Raw genomic sequence first — 26,357 nt, 5'->3', positions numbered from 1 at the left:
ATATTTTATTTTTTGGAGTAATTACTTTGAAGAAAATACAGTGTCACAATGCAAGGAAACAATTTGGCCAAGATTTGGAAAAATGTTACTTTCAGTGAATGTTACAAATATGTCCATTCCGTAAGTGTCAGGTGCAAGTACTAAAACTGCCAGTTCCAGTTTATATGGAGTACAAGTATTAAATGCACTTTCATAACAGCTTTCAAATACTCAGCAAATTCTTCTTTTAAACTTTGTTGATAGGAATTGAGGGTAAATCAGTGTCCATGAAGTACAGTTTTGGGCCTGACAAAGGCCTAGACACCTAGGTGTTCAGTTAGCAGCCCACAATTGCTAAAGAAGCAAGCTGAAGTGGGAGGGATTTTTAGGCATTCCCTGGCTCACCCATCCTGGAGAGGTGTTGTTAGAGTCCTGCTACAGCAGCACCTGCTGGGAAAGGTCAGAAACTACAGCTCTTTCAACATGGGACCCAGGGACTTTAAGCTTGCCAGGAAATGTGCATGCATGTCTGCTAGAAATCATGGGTGTAAGAAAGTGCACACTCATTCTGGGTCCAGCACAGTAGATACTGCATTTTGTCTTCTGGCCAATGGAGTGGGGAATGATAGCAGTATACAAAAAATGGTCTAACCCCAAATGAGTGACAGTAATGATCCAGAGCTCACACCTCTCTGCCTCTCTGTCTCTCTTTGTCTCTGTTAGTGTTCAAGGACTCCATAATTCAGGAGGAGCAAGTGGACATACAGAGACTAGGGTCTTCATGGCTGAGGTAGAGGACAAAAATAAATAAATAAATAAACAAAATATAAAACTAAATAAATAAATAAATAAACAAAATATAAAACAAGTCAAAAAGACAGTGTATCATTTCATCTTAGGATGGTAAAACAGAATATAAAACATCTGGACCAAGACTTCAAGATAAGAGGATACTGTTTTGTCACCTTTGTGAAGTGTGAAGAAACACCTCTACTATATATGACTAGCAATCACTGATCTGAAGTAGATGATGAGGGCGGATGAGAATTTAGCTCAGTTTTCAAGACACATGAAATTTCTTCTTCTGAATATCCGGTCTTTATTTTCCTGAACATACAAGCTGCACAGGCAGAAAAATGAGACACACATACACACACACACACACACACACACACACACACACACACACACACACACACATACACACAAACACAACACACACACACACACACACACACACACACACACACACACACACACACACACACACACACACACACACACACACACACACACACACACACACACACACACACACACACACACACACAGTTCACCTCTGCAGGGGTACTGTTTAGCAGATTTCTAGTTCTTTTTGACAGTAGCATGGTAGTATGAATTATTCCTGTTTTCATCAAAACAATCAAATGTTCAACTTAAGTCATTCCATCTCAAATGGTGTGCATCCTTTTGCATGGTTCTTAAGTATTCTGATGATGACAAACTAAAGATTTACTCGTTCATTAAATAAACAGCATTTCATCAGGAGTTGCACAGTCAAATTCCATATAACGAAAGAGCTCATTCTCTTCATGGCCATCCTGAATGGCAGCATTCAGGTTAAGAGCACCTGAAGTGGAAAAGCTTTGCTAGCCACCCCGTACAAAGTCATCACTACAACAGGCAAGCACTTCAGTGATGTTATTGCTCTCACTCTAGCCAGCAGGGTCAACCTGTGAAATTCTTCATCCTGACTTAATAATGACATCTTTCATTTTTGTATGCCAGTAGAGTGATGCATCTACCAGACTATTAACAGACTTTTTGAGTTTTCATAATCTTCCCACACACCCTTCCTCAAAAGGGGAGTGAGAGAGTTTTGTACCTCACCAAAAATGTAGATTTAATATACATGGAATGCACTAATCACAGCTTTTTAAAAATTATGGCCAAAAGGAGACGAGATTCTATTCCAATGAACATGCTGGTATTGGTTAAGGTTTTAGAAGTTCTCCTCTGCAAAGATCTTCAAACCCCCTAGTCACATATATACATATATGTCAACAGACCCTTTTATACTTACAGTATCAACTACATGTAAAAGTTCTTGGTATACAGGCGTTTTATCAGCCTGCCCTAAGATTTCAGCTATATCATAAACCCAAGTTTCTCTGTCCATAGACTTTTTTGAGACTGAAACTACTTCTGTCTTTCAGAAACTATGACTGCTTTTCTCTACCTGTACCACATTCTTCCCTATTACATCAGGAATTCTCCAGCTCATCTTCATTTCCATTTTCCAAGTACTTTAGTACCATTTCCAGTAAGTGTCTAGTCTCTTCACTGTCATTTTAATGATGAATAGATCCTCCACTTTTGTCATGACTTTATGCAGCTTAAGACACTGTATGCTTACCCAAATGTCATCACACCAAACGCATACCATCCCTGCCAATGATTCTGGGTCCTTTAGACTCTGTAGAGTCAGCCTTTTTGCAATATAACACCAAAAATGCAGGTGAGTAAACAATAAGTCCAGATCTTGAAAATAATTTTATTTTTAGCAATTTTGTTCTTTTAAAACCATTTGGACTTCATCAGAAAACATATTAAGAGTCACAAAACAACACTACATATGTCATACATAATCATGTGATACAATTCATGTTTTTTCTTCTTTATTTTGGAAAAGCTTTCTTTGAGTGTAAGGGGTAGCCTTGCACTACAATGGAGCACAAAGAATTGTTGTAGCAACTACAATAATGCTATAAATTCACCAGGACTAAATGACGGAACAACAATAAATAGTGTTTCAAAGTTAAGAGCTATAAAATTATGAAAATCATACATATATGCAAATATGGTTGTCGATTATATTAGATACTCTTTATTTTGTTAGACGTTTTCAAAGTATCTCAGCACTGTTTTTATACATTCTCTGTGCATTTTTATTGTTGTCAGCTAACACTTGTGAGCCTATTACAAGACTTTTTCATATATTTTTCAGATGAAGTCCAAGTGATTTTAAAATAACTGGAAGTGATGAAAATAAAATTCTTTTCAACATCTGGATACTTTGCTCACTTGTGCACCTTTTCTTTGGTTGTTTATCTGAGATGTGTTTGATGAAGCGTTTCTATATTTCCCTCTACATTATACCTTGTTTCCCATTTCAAACCCTTCATTTACTGTATGAACTTGTTTACACAATGTTCTCCAACTTTTGTTAGACATTCAGCCTCAGAAAAGTATCTGCTTGATTCTTGCAATGCTGACATATGCTATTCTATTTTTTTGTTTCTTGAGGTCCCGTCTAGGGGAGGTACTTTGTCAGTCAGAAGAAGGATGATTTGGGTTCTGACAAAACACAAGCTGATATGACTGCAGTCATAGACACTCTGCACAGTATTTTTTGTCATGAGACCCCCAATCTAGGGAAATCACACTGTCACATTCATTCACTACTAGCTTTCACTTTTAACATTATTAGTGTCACATTGTGCCTTTCTAGAAGCCAACTGCTACAAGGACTGTATGCCAGGACGATCTTTGCCATACCTCTAATTACATTATTATTGAATTCCGCACAGCTGCCACTGAATAACTTCTGAGGTGGACTTTACTTGCTTATCCAGCAATGAATGCATTTCTTTTTAATTTCTGACAATCTGTTTGTATTTCTAATGCTTATGGCACTAAAAGGTTTAAGGTGATCAGTGACATGAAGGTACCAAGTACCAGGCTCTTGCTCATATTCGTCAACAGCAACTTTCTCATTGCACTCAGAATCCAGACTCATACTAACAATAGGCCTAGGTTTAGGTCGGTTACATTTCAGACAAACCTCATAACTGTCAACAGTCTGTTTCAAGATAGACATACATTCTGGAACTTTTGTTTCCTGAACTCTTTATCACCTACTTCTGTCTGGTCACAGAACATAGCTCTCAACTTCTAAGAGCAAGAAATCTGGACAAAGCCATATATAAAGGAGGGACAAAAGCCCAAAAATAGGGACAATTTTTAAATATCGCTTTTACAAACTTAGAAAGTTCATAGAATAACCGATTTTGTATTGGCATGAATTTTCAGAAGAGATTGAAGCCTGAAACTCAAATGTCTGTCATTACTTTCTGACTTTAATCCTCAATGATTTGCTAATGATTTCCAAGGAAAACAACATTTTATGAGGAACAGACCACAAATATGAGGCAAAAATCTGGACATTCTGCGAAAATCTGGACAATTGAGAGGTATGTCACAAAAGCATGCTCAAACTGAAGATACAGAATTGAAATAGTGATAACTTTGTTCTTAAACAACAACTCTCTTTAAGGTCTTCATCTAGACTGCTGAGGTAATAATGTATTATATAAAGAGTCATTAATTGTTTAATCATCACTACTTTGTAACATTTAATCATTAACAAATGTATCTTAACTGAGAGACTTCTGCTTCAACATCACATTCAACATGTCCTATTTTTAACAGTATTTTCAGTCAATTTGATTTCTTCCTCCCTGGAACACTTGGAAAAAGAAAAAATATGCAGCATGCCATGTTTCTGCATTTTAAAGGGGACAACCCCATGAAAGTATCAAAACAGTTTTACCATTCAAGAAGAAGAAAAACACAAAGTAACAGACATTCAGGAATTACAGAAGGCATGGAAAGAACTTGCCACTTGTTTGTAATTGTGATGAAGAATCAAACCAAATACTGTGAATCTGGCAATTTATTAATAAGAATTAGAACCATTTGTTATACAACAAATGATCAGTAGCCACACTCCTGCCTTCTTCAACACTCATGCCTGACTGTCGCAGATCTTCTTTCAAACAATCCATCCAAATCTTTGCTGGACATCCTCGCTTCCTCTTACCTTCTTCCTGTCTGTCCCAAATCTTCCTCACCAGATTGTCGTCTGCTTTTCTGCATGTGTCCAAACCACCATAATCTGTTCTCTTTGATCTTTTCTGCAATTGGAGCTCCTTTGGCTTCTGCTATGTCCTCATTTCTCCATCTGTCCCACAGTGTGCATCCTACCACCCTTCTCAGGCACTTCATTTCATTACCTCTAGCTTCTTCAACTGTTCTGCCTTTACTGCCCAGGTTTCTATATCATACAGTAGTACTGGTCGCACCACTGTCTTGTACACCTTACTTTTCATCTTCTTTGACATTCTTCTGTCATAGACTACACCTGATACTCTATGCCAGTTGGCTGTAACCCCTCTGATTCGTAATTCAGACTTCCCTTCTTCACAACCACCCATCCCAGATACTTGAAGCTGTTTACCTGTTCCTCTATCATCCCTTCTATCTCTAGTCTCAGTTTCTTTTGATTTTCCCAATTTGTTGCCATTACCACCATCTTATCTGTGCTTAGTTTCATCCCATGTGCCTTCAGTTTTGCATTTCATTCTCCTATCCTTTGCTGAAATTCTAGCTCAGAGTCTGCCTGTAATGCCACATCATCTGCATACAGCAACTTTGTTGATCTGACCCCTACAACCTGTTTGCTAATGTAGTCTGTCACCAGTATGACCACCAGTGGGCTCAGAGCCTGGTGTACACCCAATCCAACTGGGAACCCCTCTGTGAGACTGAACACTGTTCGTACTTGAGTCATTGGGTCCTTGCACATAGCCTGTACTAATTTTACCAATGTTTCAAATCATCACAGTACTGCCCAGATCGGCTTCCTTGGGACCTTGTCATATGCTTTCTCCAAGTCTTGGAAAACCCAGTTGGACTCTCTCTCTCTTCATCTCTAGCTTCTTCTCAAGTATCTGTCTCACTGCAAACATGGGGTCAATTGTGCTGCATCCTGATCTGAATCCGAACTGCTCACCTCCCATCTTACATTCTGCTACTCTACGTATTTGTTTATCAATCACCCTCTCCAGAACTTTCATGCAATGTGACATGAGTTTGATACTTCTGTACTGCCTACAGTTGTGGATGTCCCCATTGTTCTTGTACATTGGCATGATTATGCTTATTCTCCAGTCATCTGGGATACGCCTTTCTCTCTACACTACTATTAGTACCATCAGGAGCCATTTCTCCCGTATCTCACCCAGCATTGTTATCATATCTGCTGTGACCTCATCTGAGCCTGCTGCTTTCCCTGACTTCATTTTCCTTAGTGCTGTTCTTATTTCTTCTAGGGTGAGCTCCTCTCCTGTCATTGTAGGCTGTCTGGGGCAGTACAGCTTCTCTGGGGTTTTCTTCATTCAAAAGCTGCTGGAAATACTCCTTCCATCTTCCTTTGATGTCTCGTGAACTGGTGACCAGGTTGTTGCTGGCATCCCTTGTGAAGGGTGTCTGACTATCTTCTTTATCTTTCCGTCTTTGCCTTGCAACCTGATATAGTTTCTTTGTGCCACTTACTGAGTCACTTTCCAGAAGTTGGTAGAGTACCTCCGATGCCCTATTCATTGCTATTGCAACTTCTTTCTTAGCTTCTTTGTTAGCCAACCAGTAGTCCTTTCTAGCCTGGTCAGTCTTTTCTGTCTCCCACTTCTTCCTGCACTCCTTCTTTCATTTGATGACTTCCTGGACTTCTGCATTCCACCACCAGCTTTACTTATATACCTTACTTCCATACCTGGCTTGGCCACATATATTTTCTGTAGTCCTAACACATGCTGTTTTTAGATGCTGCCATTCTTGTGCAACTCCACCTACTTCCTCCTCTTCTTGGAGTGTAAGAACCCAAGTAATTCCTTGAACTGTTGTATCTTCTCTCCAGTCAACTTCCAGGTCCTTAGCCTGGTCTCTGTTGACCTTAGAGCCTTCTCTGACCACTGCTTGCAGCTGATTGTGGCAACTAGTGGTTATGCTGTGGGCCAACTGTTTCACTGGGGATGACTTTGCAATCATGGATTCTACCCCAATGCCTTTTCCTTAATAGGAGGAAGCCTAGTTAGTTGCATGTTGGCTACTCTTGTATGTGATCTTGTCACTGTCTCTCTTTCTGAACCATGTGTTGGCTACTATCAAGCCATTTGCCAGACAGAAGTCTAGAATGGCTTCTCCTTCTTTATTCCTATTGCCCCTCCCATGTGGACCCAGGCAGTCCTCATATCTTGTTCTTTATGTCCCGGTATGTGCATTCAAATTACCCATTATCAACACCAATTCATGTTGTCCTGCTTTATTTAGTAGGCCTTGCAACTGCTGTTTGAATGCACTCTTTTCTTTACTATTAGAACCTTGCTGTGGGGAATAGGCTAAGATTATGAAAATTGCCCTAGCATTACACTGGAGTCTGATTGCCATGAGCATGTCATTAATTCTGATGACATCCCTCACTGCCTTCTGAAGCCTCTCTCTCACCACAATTCCTACACCATTTCTAGTCTGTACCCCTCCTGAGTAGTAGAGTCTGAATCCCAAGCCAAGTGGCTTTGCTGCACTGCCCTTCCATCTCATCTTTTGGATACATAGGATGTCCAGCCTCCTCCGTATCATCATGGCATCCACTTCCAAGCTGCATCCTGTCAGTGAACCTACATTATGCATAGCAATTCTCAGTTCACGTTTGGCAGGTTGGTTGGTTTTACATCCAGCTTTTGCTCAACAGAGCTATCCCAGGTAACCCAAGCTGGGCAACCAGACACTGGCCAGCCAGTAACTTATTGACCCAGGGCTGCTGGGCTTTATGGTGGGCACACAGTGGCCAATAGAGGCACATATACCCCTCTCACTGTTAGCAAGGTTCCCTAGTGTAGGTCAGAGTAGGCTGGGTTCTCAACCCACTTATCACCTCTAACTAACCATGCCCATTTTGGCAACATTAGTCAACATGACTGAATCACCTAGAGTCATATTTTACACCATCAGTTGGCTAGCTCTGCCATGGCAAACAGTCTGTGATCCATGGTTTCCTATCTTGAGGATACTGTACACCACAGTAGATGCCCAAAGCAGTTGGTCTGTACAACTCGTCCCCCTGTAGGGCACCATGTAGAGTCTTTGCTGCTGTCCACAACTCCATTCATTGGTGAGTTTGAGATGGAACATCTCAGCATGTTTTTTGGATGTGGAAGAAACCCCACGGAGACACAGGGAGAACGTTAAACTCCAAACAGGCATTGGTTGGAGGTCAGGATCGAACCTCGTACCTTGTGCATGGGAGGAGAAGACCTTAACCATTATACTAACTGGTCTCTATTTCAAATATTTCAAATATTTATATTTAAAAAAATATTAAAATAAGTAGGTCTGGTGTTATTTAAAGCTGTAGATTTTTGTTCCGTAAATGAAATTTCAACTACACAGTTAAAATTAATTAAATCATGAAATTAGAAGTATGCAAGATAAAAATCAAGTAAAATAAAAAGATGAAAGTGACAAATACAGTGATAATGTACCCCAACAGTAATGACAACCAGAGTCAGAGCCAAGAGGTATAGAATAATTACTCAGGAGTTAAAATTCAAGTTTTGTATATTAGGTGTAGGTTTAAGCAGAAGTGCAGCAAGGGAATTTGCCACCCATTTGACATCCCATCACTGTCTATAATCAACCAGGAAAGATGGATGTACTCAAACAAATCTGCATGTTGTTGGAAAGGAACATGAAAAGTTAATGCTGGCACAATTAAAGTGAAAGGAATTGATAAGGTGAAGCCTGGAAATGCATCAGAGAAAACCATGAAAGCAGACTCCTGGAAAGAAATACTGAGAAGTAGTAAAATAAATGCTGTATTTAAATGTCATGGAAGTAAAAGGTGCAATATTATACACAAAGGCAGTTTTAAAGCACTAAGGCTAAAAAAGTACATAAAAATTGTACATATATAGTTAACATATTCAGAGTACAAAGCAAAGCCACTAAGTCAAAATACTCATATGGAAACATAAATAAAAAGCAAGGGAACATCTAGTAGCTCGTAGGTAGACAACTGTGCAGCAAATTAATCAAATGGAAAGATTATAATCTGTTAACAAACAATACCTAAAAACAGGATGGATAAACAGTATGGTAAATGTTGTAAACAAGACAAGATTCACACTTTCCAAGATCCACAAGATCTGAATAACTTGATTAAGACTGATTAGACTTAGAGAAGTGATCTTGATAGTGTCTGCCAAATTCTTAGTTCTCTTCAGAACAAGATACTATGAGGTAGTGCCATCTGTGCCAGGAAGAGTAGTGCAGTGCATGTGTAACATATTCCAGCATAGCCAGCTGGATTTTTGTAAAGAATTTTATGTCATTTGACTATCACACTGATTTGTGCAGATGTTTGTGTGAAAAATGTATTTGTAAAGTTGCTTGTGTTAAAAATGCATCAACAGTGGGCCCTGCTAGACAGAAAACAGATATACATGTATGTCAAACAGTATTATTACAACTGATTAAATGTATATGTTTTAACAGAGAATTCTTGACGGGAAGAGGTTAATCTCAGTGTAGATAATTTAGAAAAATAGGTTGAAAATTAAATGGGTTGGTTTAGGCCAGGAAGACAGGTCTGATGGCAGCCAGAGACAAAAAAGTCGGGGAAAACCAGGACTAGGAATCTTACTGTATTGTCTTTATGGGTGAACTAATTGCTACCCAGGAAGGGTGGAAGTTTTTGAAATTATTTTATAGTGTACAGATGCTGCAACAGATCTTAGCGAAGCTCTGGGTGTGTATTGTACCAGAGTCACGTGACCATATGTGATGTCATTCTATAACTAGCACTGAAATGATTCTTTAGATATTGGTGAGACATGTTGAAACTCTTGCAGAAGCACTTTGTTTTTCAGAACCTGAAATGAAAGATCTCTCACAGATATCTCACACAACCTCACACCTCATCTTGCCTTGCTGTAGTAAGCAATTCAACACACTTCATCTTGCCTTGCTTTAGCAAATAGCCATGGAACAATAATTATTTGCTCAGTCAGGAAAATAAATTGAGATTAATTAAATATGGTTTTTCAGCATCTGTGTGAATCTATCCAACTGTGATATTTTTTCTATCTCCTGTATCTGAAACTCTGGTATTTATTGCAACTAGATATTTAGTATTCTTGTGTTTTCTATTTTATTATTTATTATTAAGTATTTCTATACCTTTCATTGTGGCAGGTATTTTAGAAAGTACTTTTAACATCTTAAGAGTACTTATGTTTATTTTAGTGACACTGTAGCCACTTCTGAAATCCTTGCTGCATTGTTCAAACTCTACCATTAGTATTAATATTAATTTCATTCAGTATAAATTGGTACCCCTGTAAGAGCCTTAAAGTAGCTGATTAGTCACAGTGTAATTACCTTATATTCTGGGCAGAGGGGGATGCAGCTGGTAAATCTGTGCCAGGCTTTCCCAGATGTGTGTGTGTGTGTGTGCCATTGAAAATCAACTATTCAAGTTTGTGTGTCATCTCCTTGGAATAGGGACACAGAGCTCCAAAGTAGTCAATGTGGAGTCTTGTTTGGGGCCTGGAGAGAGAGAGAGAGAGAGAGAGAGAGAGTCCAGCCTCAGGTTTGGAGTGTGTTCCCTGTGTGCCCCTAAGAGAAATTATGCTTGGTGCAAAGAGCTGCATCTGAAAATACTGTGTGTATCTATTTTTGTTTCTAGTGGCTGTGCCTTTTGGGTGTCAATGGTGGGGATTGAGGCTCCTTGAATACAGGCCTGGAGTAGAAACCATCACATATTGGTGGCAGCTAGGTGGGATATTAATTGAACTTCAGTTTACTTGAACTTCAGTAGCCTATGGGCAGTTGTCACTGAAAGAGTGTGTACTCTCAGCAGCCACAAGGTAAATATACAGAGTTTTATTTTCACAACAGTTGTATTTACTTTTGTTAATTTAGTTTAGTCAGGGGAAAGCAGGCAAAGATGTCAGCAGACCATTATGGCAAGCTGATAAAGAACCAGTTGGCCAAGGTGTGTGAAGCCAAAGGACTGGTACATGCCAACCTGACTAAATAGGAAAATATTTCAGGCTTAATCACAGCTGCAGCCTGGACTGACAACCAGTCTGGTGATGGGGATGTGCAGCCTTAAGAAACAGGACAGATCACCATTTCCTCAAAGGACTTAAAACTCCATCTGGAGTTAGAGAGACTTGAACTGGAAGCCAAACATTTGGAATTAGAGTCAGCAGAGAGACTGTGGTATTTGGAGGCCGAAGAAAATGAGAAACAGTGGCAACATGAGAGGGAGATGCTGACTCTTCATCAGGGTCATGGAGGTAATGGAGAAGGGAATGACTGAACCCCAAAAGCAATAAAGGTCGGTAAATTTCTTCCAGTTTACAAAGGGTGATAATTTTTATAATTTAAGAGTACGTAAGCAGTATAATGTTGGCGAAGGGCTCTGGGCAGGGTTCCCGAACCCCTTATTTCATGGTAAAGCTGTAACTGTTGTTGCTAAATTGTCTGATATTGATTGTTTAAACTATGATACAGTTAAACAATGTTTATTAGAATGGTTTAAGTTAACACCTGAAGATTTCAGAAAAACGTTTTGTGAGCATAGACGCAAGTCAAATGAAAGTGTATGTGATTATATTGCTGAGTTAAGATTTATTTTCATATGTGGGTGAGTGGGTATCAAGCCACCACTTCTGAAAGGCTGGCAGACCTTTTGGTGTGGGAACAACCCCTTAGCACTTTGCCTGACATGAACATCTGTTTGGCATACCTGGAGCATGTCTACAGATGAGCTGGGGAGAAAAGGGGATCTCTACTTAGAAAGCAGGGCATCACTGCACAGGAAGGGTATAACCAGTGCTGCACATGGATATAAGGGAATCTCTGGTGGGCAGCGCAAACCACCCCATCAGAATCCACCAGTAAGAGGGGAAGTCACTAGTTCAAGTACACTGCCAGGATCAAGGTATAGATGATGTAAATGTAACCAGAGGGGCCGTGTAGCATACAAATATCCACTCAAGCAAGGTGGGAAACAAAAGGAGAGGGAGCCAGCAAGTGGGAATAACAATATGCCGGTGGTACGCTGTCTGGAGACAACAGGGATACCAAACTATTACCAGAGTTTGTATCCTATCTTAGTGGATGGAAGACAGCCCACTGCTAAGAAAGACACAGCATCATTCATAACCATTGTGAAGCTTGCAGTGCTTAAAAAGGAGGACTGCTTGCTTGGGCAGTCTACTCCACTCCAGTCACAGCTTTAGGATGGACCCTATTCCAAATACTTTTGGTCAGGGTTCACCTTTACTGGAAGGGTGGAAAAGGAAGCAAGCAGGTAGGTATGGTTGAGGATATCCCTGCAGATGTCTTGACAGGGAATGATTTTGATAATGCAGTACCTTGTGTGCATGCAGTTACATGAAGTCAGGCTTGGAGACAGGCATGTGGGTCTGTTAGCCTGGGGAGACCCAGACAGACCCCACAATTGAAGCTGAGGCTTGTGATGTGGCTATTTCAGGGAGGGAGCTGCCCTGTAGCAGTGAGCCTGAAAGTGAGCCACAGCTACTGGTAGGTACTGATGTTCCTGTGAACAGGATGATTGCAAGGACAGAGGTGAATAGTAGTACTGAGGCTGACAGTGAGGCACTGCTGTCAGAAGATACCCGGTTTCCTGTGGAAAGGGAGCTGGGAAGGGGCAAAAAGGTAGCATTGAGATAGGCTCAGCTTTCAGACCCTACCTTACAAGGCTTGAGGGAGGTAGCTGAGGAGGCACCTGATTCTCAATGAAAAGCGGTGTCTGTATAGTGGAATAAAGGGTTACTGTATAGAGAGTGGATCCCTGAGGACAGGCTAGAGGGTGAGGTAATATAGCAGTTGGTAGTGCCCAGAGTCTACCATCTGGCATTTCTAGCTATAGCTCATGACATTCTGTTTCCAGGTCATATGGGCATAAAACATACCAAGAGATGTATTATGCAGAACATTTATTGGTCTGGGATTGCAAGTGATGTAACAGGGTACTGCAGGACCTGTGAGCAGCGCCAAAATGTAAGCAAGGTAGGAGACAAGGTCATGTCCTTTGATGCTTTTGCCTGTGATTGAAGAGCCATTTCAGAGGGTAGCTATGGATATTGAGGGGCCTCTGAGTATGCCAAGTTCCACAGGGAAGAAGTGTATCCTGGTTGTAGTAGATTATCTTACTAGATACCCTGAGGTGGTGGCTCTGTCCTCCATCGAGGCAGAGAAGGTGGAAAATGCTTTGTTAGGCATTTTCAGCAGGCTAGCATTTCTGAGAGAAATACTGACTGACAGAGCTGCCAGTTTCTTATCAGACCTTGTTGACTTGTCTGTGGAAGTGCTATGGAGTGAAGCACCTAAAGACCACCCCCTATCACCTCTAGACTAATGGTCTTGTGGACAGTTTAAACTCTACACTAAAGACCATGCTACAGGCATTTTTAGACAAGTTTAAGAAAGAGTGGGAAACATATTTATCCCATCTACTGTCTGCATACAAAGAGGTCCCAGGAATCCACAGGTTTTTCATCCTTTGAGTTGCTGTATGGACATAAGGTGAGGTGGCCTTTAGATTTTATTCATGATGAGTGGTAGGGTGAGTGTGAATCGCACAAGGAATCTGTTGTGTCATATGCCCTAAACCTCAGCACAAGGCTTATGGAGCTTATGGTCTCAGCCCAAGAGAACCAGGCAGGAGCCCAACAGCAGAAAAAGGTTTGGTATGACAGAAATGCTCAACCCCAAGAGTATGCTGTGGAAAAGTAGGTTATGGTGCTCATTCCTGTCAGATGCAATAAGCTGCTGGCAGATTGGAAGGGGCCCTTTGAAGTAGTAAGGAAAGTCAGTGATGTTAATTACATGGTAAACCTGCTAAGCAGGAGGTAGGGGCACATATTGTACCATGTTAATATGATGAAGCCTTACTATGATAGGGAGGCCCTGGTGGAGTATTTGCACTGGATGGTAGGAGGAATCTGAGGCGGATCTGGTGACTGATCTCCTCATTGAGGCTCGGACAGACAGTTCAGTGGAAGGGGTATCAATGTCCCAGCGACTATCCCCTATCCAGGTTCAAGAAATCTGAGCAGTGTGGCAGGTGACAGCATTCTTGGGGACAGCGGAGTACTATAGAAAGTTTGTTCCCAATTACAGTACAATAGCCTCTCTCCTCAGAGACCTTATGAGGAAAAACAGGCCAGATAAGGTAGTGTAGACCCCAGCCTGTGAGCAGGCATTCCAAAAGCTTAAAGTGGCTTTGGGAGAACCTCCTGTGTTAGCTAGTTCAGATTACAGCAAATAATTCATTGTGCAGAGGGAGAAAAGCACCCAGTTGTATATCTCAGCTGTAGACACCAACCCAGGGAGGAATGTTATGCAGCTGTAGAAAAATAATGAGTAGCCATAGTATGGGCACTGCAGAAATTTCAGCCCTATCTATATGGAAGAAAATTCACTGTGGTTACAGACCACAAACCTATCATGCCAGCCAGCAAAATGCCAAGTTATTAAGGTGGAGCCAGTCATTTCTCTCAGGCAATGTTTTTTCCAGGATCAATTGAAAAACTAGCTTGAGTCTTCAAAGGGGGAGAGATGTGATAATATGAGGTAGAACCATATGTGCCAGGGAGAGTAGGGCAGTGCATGTGCAACCTATTAGCTAGCTGGAGTTTTGTAAATAATCTTATGTCATTTGACTATCACACTGATATGTACAGATGCTTGTGTTAAAATGTATTTGTAAAGTTGCTTGTGTTAGTCTCAGTCGAGCTAATTTTGAAAAATAGGTTGAAAATTAAATGGGTTGGTTTAGGCCATAAAGATTTTATCTTACATGTCCAACTGCAGCCAGGGACAAAAATTTCTGGGAAAACCAGGACTTGGAATCTTACTGTATTGTCCTTATGAGTGAGCTAATTGCTACCCTGAAAGGGTGTGATGTCATTCTATAACCAGCACTGAAATGATTCTTTAGATATTAGTGAGAGATTTGCTGAAACTCCTACATTCTCTTTGCTTGTTTTGTCGTTTAAGTTTTATTAAATCGCAGTCTGCAGCATTTTTATAAAGGTGGACTCCCCAATTCTAACTTCCTGGGTCATGTCTGTGAGCCAGCTGACTATCCGCTGGGTGACATAAGGGTTTATACCTAACCTCTTGAGTTTGGCAATAATGCCGAAATGAGGAGGTGTATCAAATGTCTTGGCCAGATTAAGGTCGGCACTGTTAACCATTTTGCCCTCATCCATTGCTTTGGTGACCCTCTCAAAGAAGTCCATCCATATGATTAGGCATGACTGCCCTTGACGAAACTAAACTTGATTGGATTGGATTCTATGCATGGAGGTTTTCAATGTCATTATTCATCATTTCCATGATAATTCTTTCCATGGCTTTGCAAATGAGACTAGTGAAACTTATGGATCTGTAATTTCCATTATCTGTAAATGACCACCCTTATGTAGAGGGATGACTGTTGTTCTCCATTCATGAGGCACAAAACCTGTTTGGTGACCACTGTTAAATAGAGCTTCCAGAGGTCCTGATGGGTCATGTTTCATGCTATTCAGAAGGCATTCTTTCATAGTGTCTAGGCCCCTCAATGTAGTGTACTTGGCCTGAGAGAGAGCACTGGGGATCTGTTCCCTAGAGGTAGTAGAGAACGTTATATTTGATAGTATTTCCTGACAGGAAACTGAGAGGGGAGATCTGAATTCTAGCTAGATGAACCTGTTTAAGGCTTCACAGTGGTGAGAACAGGAGGGTATATCAGCAGCAAAGCATGCCATGCCATTACAGGCTAGCTGTAGTAGGTTCTGTAATGATGGACTTGATATGTGGTGCAGCGGTAGCATTGTTGCCTCACAGCAAGAGGTTCTCCAGTTTGATTCTCAGCTGGGGTGCCTTCTGTGTGGAATCTACATGTTCTCCCTGCGTCATGTGAGTTTCCTCTGGGTGTTCCGGTTTCCTGCCACATTACAAAGGCATGCATCTGGAGCATTTCTCCCCGGGCCTCTGCTGAAAATTGGCTTGTTCCAAGTCGGACTTTCCTGGTTAACAAAAATGTAAAAAAAAAAAAAAAAAAATGTAAAAATATATGGAAGTCAGATTTTGAGTCCACTGTCCAAGATCACTGCAAGAAGCTTGACAGAGTTCACAGCTTGAATATGCATAAGCCCCAGCAAAATAATAAGATATATGTATATATATATATATATATATATATATATATATACTCCAATATAATACATTTTATTCTGAGGTTATTTAGGTAGTCCTGAGTTGGATACCAGGCTTGGAGAAAATAATATCATAGTCAAGTACTGACTGTATAGCAGTCATAGAACAGCCTGAACAGTGCAGTGTAGAGTCGTGAGCACATTTGTCCTGATGGAGCTCTTAATTCTATTAATCCTTCTCAGGACATCTACATGGGTTAAACCCGCTATAGACCAACTGCAGTTGTTGCTCCCCAACCTTCACTATTACTTAATACTGCAGTACTGAGTCTCTCATAGGTTCATAGGTGTTTACTAGGCTAACAACCACAAGGGCCTTTTTAAGCCTAGCCATGCATTCCAAATATCTGACAAGTTCTGATACCCTTGATAAGTGTAAGCATGGGCCTGGGAGATGAATCATTTACAGGTTACCTGTTTGCATCAGAGACATAGGTGCCAACCAGGGATGAAGTTCTGGTTTCCCATCCAATTGTCCAAGATGCACTTGAATTGGATTAGGGAGGAACTCTGCTTCACATGGATGGGGACCCTGTTCCATAGATGGGGTACTCTCTGGGATACATACCTATCTCTCTCCAGCAGGTCCTATTTATATCACAGGCAAGATTTAAGTCTTTAGAATGGGTAATTCTGGTACTGTTTGTTTTGTGGATATGCAGGAGTTCCATCAGAGTGGGGTCTGAGAATGCCCTGTATGCCAGGCATAGATCTCCCATCAAAAGCCTGTAGGCGACAGAAAGCAAAGATAGGGCCTTGAGGCAGTCTGTGTAGGACATATCACGTATGCCCTGTATTCTTTTAGTGAGGAACCTCTGTGAATGTTCCAATTGTTGGATATGCCTGGTTAGGTGCATACCAACGGGAGCATTGTACTCAACGATAGGTCTGATGAATGTCAAATACGGTGGAACAATGACTTCCTTGGACTTAGATGCCATACCTTTGTTCATCACCCCAACCCTTATAAAACAGAGCAGCCATACATTCCTACAGTCTTATGTGTTTCCTAGATTTCACAGTGAGGTAATGCTGTAGTACTAACTCACCCCCCATCCCACTCAAAAAAGAACAGCTGGCTGTTCACTCCTTCTGTCTTAGATGAGGCAAGTTCCTAAACATACAACAGTAGCCTAGCTAAAAATGCATTTTATACTGGCTACTATGTTGACATTATACTTTCAAATAGGACATTTCAGGCTACCTTGCCAGGTTCTGGATTTCAGTAAATGTAAAATTTCTACACATCACAAACGTGTAGTGACTATGAAGTTCATCTTCAGTTGTAACAAGACTAATATGGACTCTTTTAATGACTATTGTTTTATTTTTGGATTTTCTCATCAGTATGTAAAATATTGTATTTTCTTATCAGAATGTAAAAAAGTATAGACGTCTGGACTTTTGCATTTCTTGCAAAGGACAACAATTCCCTGTAATTAAAAACAGTAACTTGAAATACAGTAAAAGTCACCCAAAAGAGTGATTATGGATTTAGAAAAGACTCAATTACAAACCTCAAACTATAAACAACCATAGAATAAGCATGTTTTATTTTAAGGATGCAATCAGTAAACAGCTTTAACAGCTATGACTATCTTGTGTGAGATTTTCACAGAATCTGCTTCTAAAAACAGTGTTGTGTACACATTAATCAACATTCCTCCAAGGCAAATGTCCAAGGATGCACCTTTTAGGAAAAATATGTGACCTGAAGGAGGAATGCCTCACCTCACACATCCACAGACACACACACGGACACATTCACACACACACACACACACACACACACACACACACACACACACGACAGGCAGACAGACACACATATGCGTGCATGCACACACATATACGGACACGCACACATACACACATATGGACACACATGCATGCACACACACACACATACACTTTTTAGAATCCTGTTACTCATGAATTACACCAACATGTTTCTTTCCATGCTGCATTTGTGAACACAACAAAACAAATCAAAAGTACTACATGGCAAGAAAATGTTCTTTTTCACAGAAGGAACTCAACAGTTTTGCAAACATGAACAAAAAGATAAAAAAAGACACTCCCCCCATGGAGTTAGTAATTAGAACTGTAAAAAAGGAAGGATTCCTTTCAAGAGGCTGCTGTGGTTCCTTGAAGTTGTCATTATCAGTTTTCAATCTGCACATTGTCTGCATTCCATTAGCAAGCAAACTATAATCATGCATTTAACAGAAGGTCAATAAGGTTTGTTGCTGACCCTCTCCTCCAAACTAAAATAAAAACTAATCTGTTTGAGTAAATTATGCCTGCAGTAAAGCATAGATTTTAAGTCTTTAAAATGTAAAGTAACAAGATAATCTATGTGGAGGCCACAAGAGGGGAGAGAATCACAGACATATCTGATCAGGCCGTATTTAGCTTGCCATTTATAGCTTGTGAATTTAAGTATTTTGTACTGAAGTTTAACTGTAGGAACAAACCACGTGTAACATGACACAAGTTTTAAAATCTTTTGCATTTGTTTTCCAAATGTGTTTTTTTTTTCTGTTTTGTGAGCAGGTATGAGCAACTGGAATGACCAACTTTTTTAGGATGAAATGGAGATCTCTAGTATACAGTCTCATGTCATGTATGAAGTAAATGGAGACTGTACAAATCAAGGCTACGGCTGCGGTATGACTCTCAGCCTGAAGACATAGAAAATAAAAGCAAAGGCCCTGGAAGAAAAGGGAATATCCAGCTAAAAATCTAGATGCCTGATTAGCATAAACTTTGAATCCCAAATAGGGCATTACTCTTCCCATTTCCAATAGGGATGTGGAATACTACTCGGAAACACATTTAAAAAATGCAGACTGACAAAAATGATGGAAAAATATAGGCACATTGTGAAAGAGACAGTGCAAAATCTGCAGGCTTTAATCAACTGTAGCTCAAAATTCTACCACACAAGATGAATTATTTTTGCTTTAGAAAAAGGAAGTTGGAAGATGTATGTCCTTTTTCCTCAGATTATTTTTGCCAATAGTATGTTGGTCATGTACTGTGGTTTTCTGTGTACTAGACAGCTTCAAAAATGCACATGATGAGAGAGATTCAAAAAATCTATGAAGGGGTAAATCAAGCCTGAAAATAGGTGCATACCTCCAAAAATAGGGACATCCTATATCAGGCCTGAAATTAGGCATGTTCCTCCAAAACAGGGACAATTGAGTAGTCGGGTCTGCAGAAAGGATCTTCACCTTAACCACTTTGCCCTTTCCTTGACGTAATATGATCTTGGAGTTGGTAAATATAATTAGCAGGGAGTGAGGGGGCATAGCCCACACATAGGGAGGTGCAGGGGGCCTTTATCCTCCCTCCTCCACACAGAAAATTTGATGGATTTTTATGGCTTTTAGAGGTTTGGCATGTTCTAGCTATATGGTTTTACCTAATTAACTTCCTTAACTACTTTTATTCAAAGGGTCACCAAACAAAAGAATACACTTCATTGGATTATAATAGCATCTTAGTCAAGACTGTGATGTCTAACGTATTCAGTGTTCATCTGCTTACATTTACTGCATCATCTCACTCAAAGATTATCGAGATACACAGACACTGGTTCAAATGGAATATTAAATCCTTTAACCCTGACACATTCTTCACTACATTCATCTTAAACACTCTGTAGGCCGTTTTTAACAAGACAGTAGAATGATTTAATTTAGCTTTTAAACAGACAACATATTTGTTCCCATCCATAAAACATATAAGACCCAGTCACCAACCATAGATCTCTTTCCTAGTAAAAAGGCCAGAATGTCAGAGATCTGGGTCTAAAATCGATTATAATAATGTTATCAATGCTTGCAACCCCATAAAGGGCAATATATTATTATCAGATTGAACAAAAACAGTATGTTAAGAATCTCAAAACGTTCTCTTTTCTAGTAAATCAGCTTCTCCATCCTGGACATTTCCTTACCCCATCACTTTTCCCATTCAAGATGATAAAATAGTTGATCACTTTGTCTATCACTTCCAGAACTCTGTTCAAAAATTTATATGATCAACCTCACACTGACAAAGTCTACAATACTTACCATCACATCAACGCTTCCTTTTCAAAAAAGAATACCTCACCTTGAGGCCCTCAGGCTTCTTAAAAATCTAAAACCCTGTTTGATAGCTGACAGCAACCTTCCACACTATAAAAGTATCATTGATACTTAGGATTTTCTACCTTCCCAATTATGCTTTTCTAGTTGATATCATCACCAGGAGACACTCACCCAAATCTAAAAACAGGTTTGACGGTGCAAAATGTGGGAGTTCAGTAGACTAATTTTGGAATAAACTCCTTTACAGCATAATTATATGCCAATGAAGAAAAAATTCAAAAAAGGCTGAAAGATCACTATCACAATAACTGCACATGCAAGTGTAAAGCTACTTGACAGATGTCCATTTTACCACTGAGGTAATAGCTTATTTTTGTATATTAAATGTATTTTCTGTTCCATCTTTCGTACAGTATCTTATGCCATCTTTTGTGTTAACTGTTTTGCATAGATATAAGTGCTTTGACTGATACCTGGAAATTAATTTCCCTGGAACTCTGCTGAAAGAAGTCTGCCTATCTGAGCATTCCTCTTTACTGTCAATAAATAAACACACTCATGCATGCATACCAGCATATATGCATACATACATACATACATATACACACATATTTTCCTCACACTTTGTAGATTTTATCAACAAATGCAACTAAATAAGTACCTTAATACAGAGGACTGATCCTCAAAGTTCTTGAATATGGACCTCTTGGAGTAAATGACCTGAGACATATCTCGCTAGACTATATGAAGAGAGATGTCATGGAGCTGTCGGAATATGTGTCTCAGGCTGGTATGAGCCTAGCATTGAGCAGCATTTTACCTGTTCCGAGGATGATGCCACAATATGAACAAAATATGATTGACTTTAATAATTGGCTTAGTTTCTGGTGTCATTCTAAGAGGGGTGCAATATTTGTCAAAAGGGAAGGAAGTGATCAACATACCATGCTGCTTTGCCAGGGATGGTCTGTATTAGCTAAAACATTGTCTTCCCCCATAGTGCCTTTTTTAAGCAATACCAAACTGAAATTACTTCAGACATAGCAAATCAAAACCAGGAAAATCTAAAGATATTACGGTTCAATGCTAGGAGTCTAAACAAAAAAACTCCATTCACTAGAAGCTCTCTTTACCCTAGAGAATGTGGACATCTGTGTGGTCACTGAGACATGGTTTAAAGCCATGGAGAGCACAACGACAGTGCAAGGTTATAATGCCGTCCACACATTTAGCCCAGCTAATTCACAAGCAGGGACTAAAGTTGGACGTGTCTCTATTTACATCAAAAGTAAATATACTTCAAGGCTGGTCAAACAGGACAATGCATTTGAGCTGCTCCATGTTAAAAAATCACCATAGGTAAAATCCAATACCACTTCCTTGCAAGCTATAGAGATCCCCCTCTATGACCCAGGAAACCCATACCATGTATTTAAACCTACTAGAAACACTTACCGTACAACCCAATACCATATACATGGGTGATTTTAATTAACCCACTGTTAACTGGGAATCCTATACAACACCAAACGTACATGTACAGAGATTCCTGGATTTTGTAAACACAAACTCCCTGGACCAAGATAGTCAATGCACCAGCCAGGGGTGCAAACATACTGGATCTGGTCCTCACTAATATGGGAGTGCTGCACACCCCCTACTGTAATGCTTCCCTGGTAAGGTCAGACCACAAAACGGTCTCCTTTGAAGTAAAAATAAAACCTGGACCCCGAGCTAAACCTGGAATGATCAGGAACTATTCTAAGGCTGACCTCATGCTATTAAGTGAGAACCTGGCAAAATTTTAACCCCCACCCCAAAAACCCTGAGAACACTTATGCTTATGCAGAACTGTTCACAGAAATAGAGGCAGCTTTCCCACCAGGAAAAAGTACAGAACAAACTAAAAAAACAAGCCACACTGGTGGAATCACAAAATCAATTGGTTGTATAACAGGAGGAAGAAAATCATGGCAAAAATTAGGAGGTGCAGCACCCAGCAGGATAAAAGCACTCTCATCAAACTAAACAAACAACTCAGAGGACAAATAAAGTCTACAAAAGCCAAATTTGAGGTAAGTTTGGCCTCCCAGGCCAAGGACAACCACAAAGCATTCTTTAGCTATGTCCGCAACCTCAAAGGCAATACACAATCATGTGCAGAGCTCATTGTAAATGGAACCACCTATACTGAGCCAAAGATATAGCAAACCTCCTGACTGATAAATTCAGCTCCAACCCCCCTCTCCCCCTCAACTGTCCCCCAGGAAATATCATCAAATATAACTCCCCCTACTGTCATTAGGGAACAAGTCCTTAATGTTGTCTCTAAGACCAAGAACACTGCATCAATGGGCCCAGACAATAACCCAGGATGCCTTTTAAATAGCATGAAACATGACCCACCAGGGCCTCTGGAATTACTATGTATCTGTAGCCTCCAAACAGGCTTTGTGCCTCATGAATGGAGAATGGCAACAGTCATCCCTCTACACAAAGGTGGACTATCTGCAGACCCTGGAAAATACAGACCCATAAGTCTCACTAGTCTTATATGTAAAGCCATGGAAAGAATTATTATGGAGATGTTCAATAGAGATATAGTAAACCTCCAGACACTGGACCCAACTCAGTGTGGTTTTGACAAAGGGGAGATCATGCCTACTTAACCTGGTGGACTTCTTTGAGAAGGACACCAAATCAGTGAATGAAGGCAAAATCATTCACACTGCCTACCTCAACCTGGCCAAAGCATTTGACACAATACCCTGCTCAGGCATTGTTGACAAACTCAAGAGGTTAAGTACAAACCCATATGTAAACTGGTGGATAGCCAACTGGCTCACAGACATGACCCAGGAAGTTAGAACTGGGGAGTCCACCTCTATAAAGAGGCCAGTCACAAGTGGAGTCCCCCAGGGCTCAGTCCTTGGACCGCTCCATTTTGGCATTTAATTCTCAAAAGTCAAGGCCTATATCAGTGGTCTCTGGCTGACTAAATTTGCAGATGAAAAAATATGGATGGACAATTTCCTACAGTTTTTCCTGCCAGTCTGGTTGATATGGGCATCCTGAGAGAGTGTAGCAACTGCCTTATGTACACAGACAACCAACTACTACTACCACCTAGGAACATAATTTGCAAGAGATGCAATTACATTAGGTACCTAGAGTCCAAGCTCTCTCCCTCACAAGTCAGTATATATGGCACTGAGAAGGTTGTCAACACAATCACTACAACTCAAACACCACCCACACCTACACAACACACACCCACATATGTGGAGGTCCTCAACAAAAGCATACCCAAACAAAGGAGTCCTCTGAGGCAAAAACACATGCGATCTCCACAGCCATCCACACCACAAACCATGCATAGTTCACACACCTGTGTCTCACAACCACTAAGGCTTAACCATAAACCCAACATATTAGTCATAGGTGACTCCATTGTGAGACACACAGATGTGCCTCTCACCAGGCTGAATAAGGAGAAAGTCATGGTTAGTTGTCTGTCAGAGGTCAGAATCTGCCATATCACACACGCAGTCAAGGTTCTCAACAACAGGTACTGTTATGACTCTGTCATAGTCCATGTTGGTGTGATGACTTGAGATGTACCTCCCTGGACTATATGAAGAGAGACATGATTGAACTCGCTGAATATGTGTCCCAGGCAGGTATGTCCCTAGTCTTAAGCAGTGTTCTACCATCACCCAGAATGATGCCTGAATACAAACAGAAAATGACTGACTTTAACAATTGGCTTAGTTTCTGGTGTCATTCCAGGGGGATCCAGTACCTGACAACCTGGGAAGATATGATTGACAGACCACAATGCTTTGCCAGAGATGGCCTGCATCTGTTTCACCTGGGCTTCAGGATTCTGGCAGACTCTTACCTCCCCTATAGTGCTTGTTTTAGGAAAAGTGCTGAGGTTAAAACTACCAACATAAAACATTTCAACAAAACACAAATTAAAGGTCATGCTGCTAAACGTTAGGAGTCTAAACATGAAACTGCACTCATTACAAGCATTCCTAACCTTGGATAATGCTGACATCTGTGCAGTCACAGAAACCTGGTTCAAAGCTGCAGAGAGCACCCCAGCCTTACCTGGTTACTCATCCTATCATACATTCAGACCCCAGAATGTGGGTAGTAAAGCCAAAGGAGGAGGACTTTCAATATATATTAAAAACATACACACCTCCAGGCTGGTCAGACAGTATGACACTATACAGATCACTCCAAATCTGACTCAAGATGCTCAGACTGCATATCCAGACCTTTTTGAATCTATCAAGATTCAACCCATTACCCTGATCCTGGGTTATTTTAACTACCCAAACATAGACTGGAAGAACTACTCTTGCCAGAACACAAATGTCCAGAGATTCCTCAATTTTCTCAATACAAATGCTTTGGAACAGCTAGTCGATACCACCACAAGAGGTGATAATATATTGGACTTGGTATTAAATAACATGAGTAATCAGCCACTGTCATCCCGTTACACAAAGGTAGAGTATCCACTGATCCAGGAAATTATAGCTCCATCAGTCTAACTAGCCTGATCAGCAAGGCCATGGAATGAATTAACAGTATTATCCAACATGAGTAACCACTGCAGCATCCCTGCAGTATCATCCTCCCTTGCAAGATCCGACCATAAAGCAGTCACGTTTGAAGTCACTTTCTCCCCCCAACCCCCCTCTAGCTAGGGTTAATCAAAAATACTTCTCCAGAGCTGATTACAGTCTCCTGAGGGATGGCATAAACAGCTTCACAGCCTCCTCCCCCTCTCTAGGAACTGGCAGCAGTATCCAAAACTATACCAAATTACTATACGAACATTTATATAGACACATGGAATCAGGAATACTTGACAGGACTAAATCATCCTCCGCAAGGAAGAGTAAACCTGCCTGGTGGACATCTGCAATAAATAATCTCTATAGTGAAAGGAAAATATTACTGTCCAGGACCAAGAAGGAGTAGGTGCCTAATTGGAAGCAATCTCTCCTTAGCCTAAACAAGCAAATAATAGCACTAGTGAAATCCCCAAAGCAAACTTTGTGTCCAAATTGGCCACATCTACTAGAGACAGTCATAAGGCCTTCTTCACATATGTCTGCAATCTCAAAGGTAGCACCCAGATCTGTTTAGAACTGGTGGTCAAGAACGCCATATATACAAATGCCATAGATATAGCAAACTTGCTGGCTGACGGATTTGGTGAAAATTTTACCCCTCTGTCCCCCCATCAGTAAATCAGGACATTCCCAGTACCTGCCCCCTTCCCCTTATATCTAGGGATCAGGTCATCACTGCCCTTTCAAAGGCAAAAAATGCAACCACCGTGGGACCTGATAACATCCCAGGCTGCATCCTACATGAACTCAGCAGGAACTTGCAGCACCATTAGACGCTCTATTCAAACAAAGCCTGTGTGCCGGTTTTGTCCCAGCTGAGAGGAAGACAGCCACTGTCATCCCTTTACACAAAGGTGGAGCGTCCACTGATCTAGGAAATTATAGACCCATCAGCCTAACTAGCCTGATCTGCAAGGCCATGGAATGGATTATCATGGACCTCATTAAGAAGGACATTGGCAACTTCCAAACACACGAGCCCACACAGTTTGGCTTCATCAAGGGGAGGTCATGTCTGTTAAATTTGGTTGACTTTTTTGAAACAGTCACCAAAGCCATGGATGATGGGAAGAGAGTGCACACCATCTACCTTGACCTAGCCAATGCCTTCGACACTATTCACCACGCGAGCATAATAGATAAGCTCTCTCAACTAGGTATCAATCCATATGTTACCAGATGGGTAGTCAACTGGCTCACTTATAGAATCCATCTATTCAAAATAGGGGAAGTCACCTCAAGCAGTAGACCCATATTGAGTGGCGTACCCCAGAGTTCAGTCTTGGGGAATCTGTTATTTGGGATATTCTTTTCTGAGGTACAGGCCAAAAACAGTGGGCTATGGCTGACCAAGTCTGCAGATGACTGCAAGTTGGGAGCTGTCATTAGTTCCCCTAGTGATGTGGACATCCTCCAAGAGGGTCTCACCCAAACAAATGACTGATGCCGGAAACATGGCCTCAAGCTGAATACAAAAAATG

The sequence above is a fragment of the Protopterus annectens genome, chromosome 4.part0 (assembly GCF_019279795.1).
Source record: "Protopterus annectens isolate FY-2018-M chromosome 4.part0, PAN1.0, whole genome shotgun sequence".
Classification (NCBI taxonomy): Eukaryota; Metazoa; Chordata; order Ceratodontiformes; family Protopteridae; genus Protopterus; species Protopterus annectens.
This window is presented reverse-complemented; position numbering follows the sequence as displayed.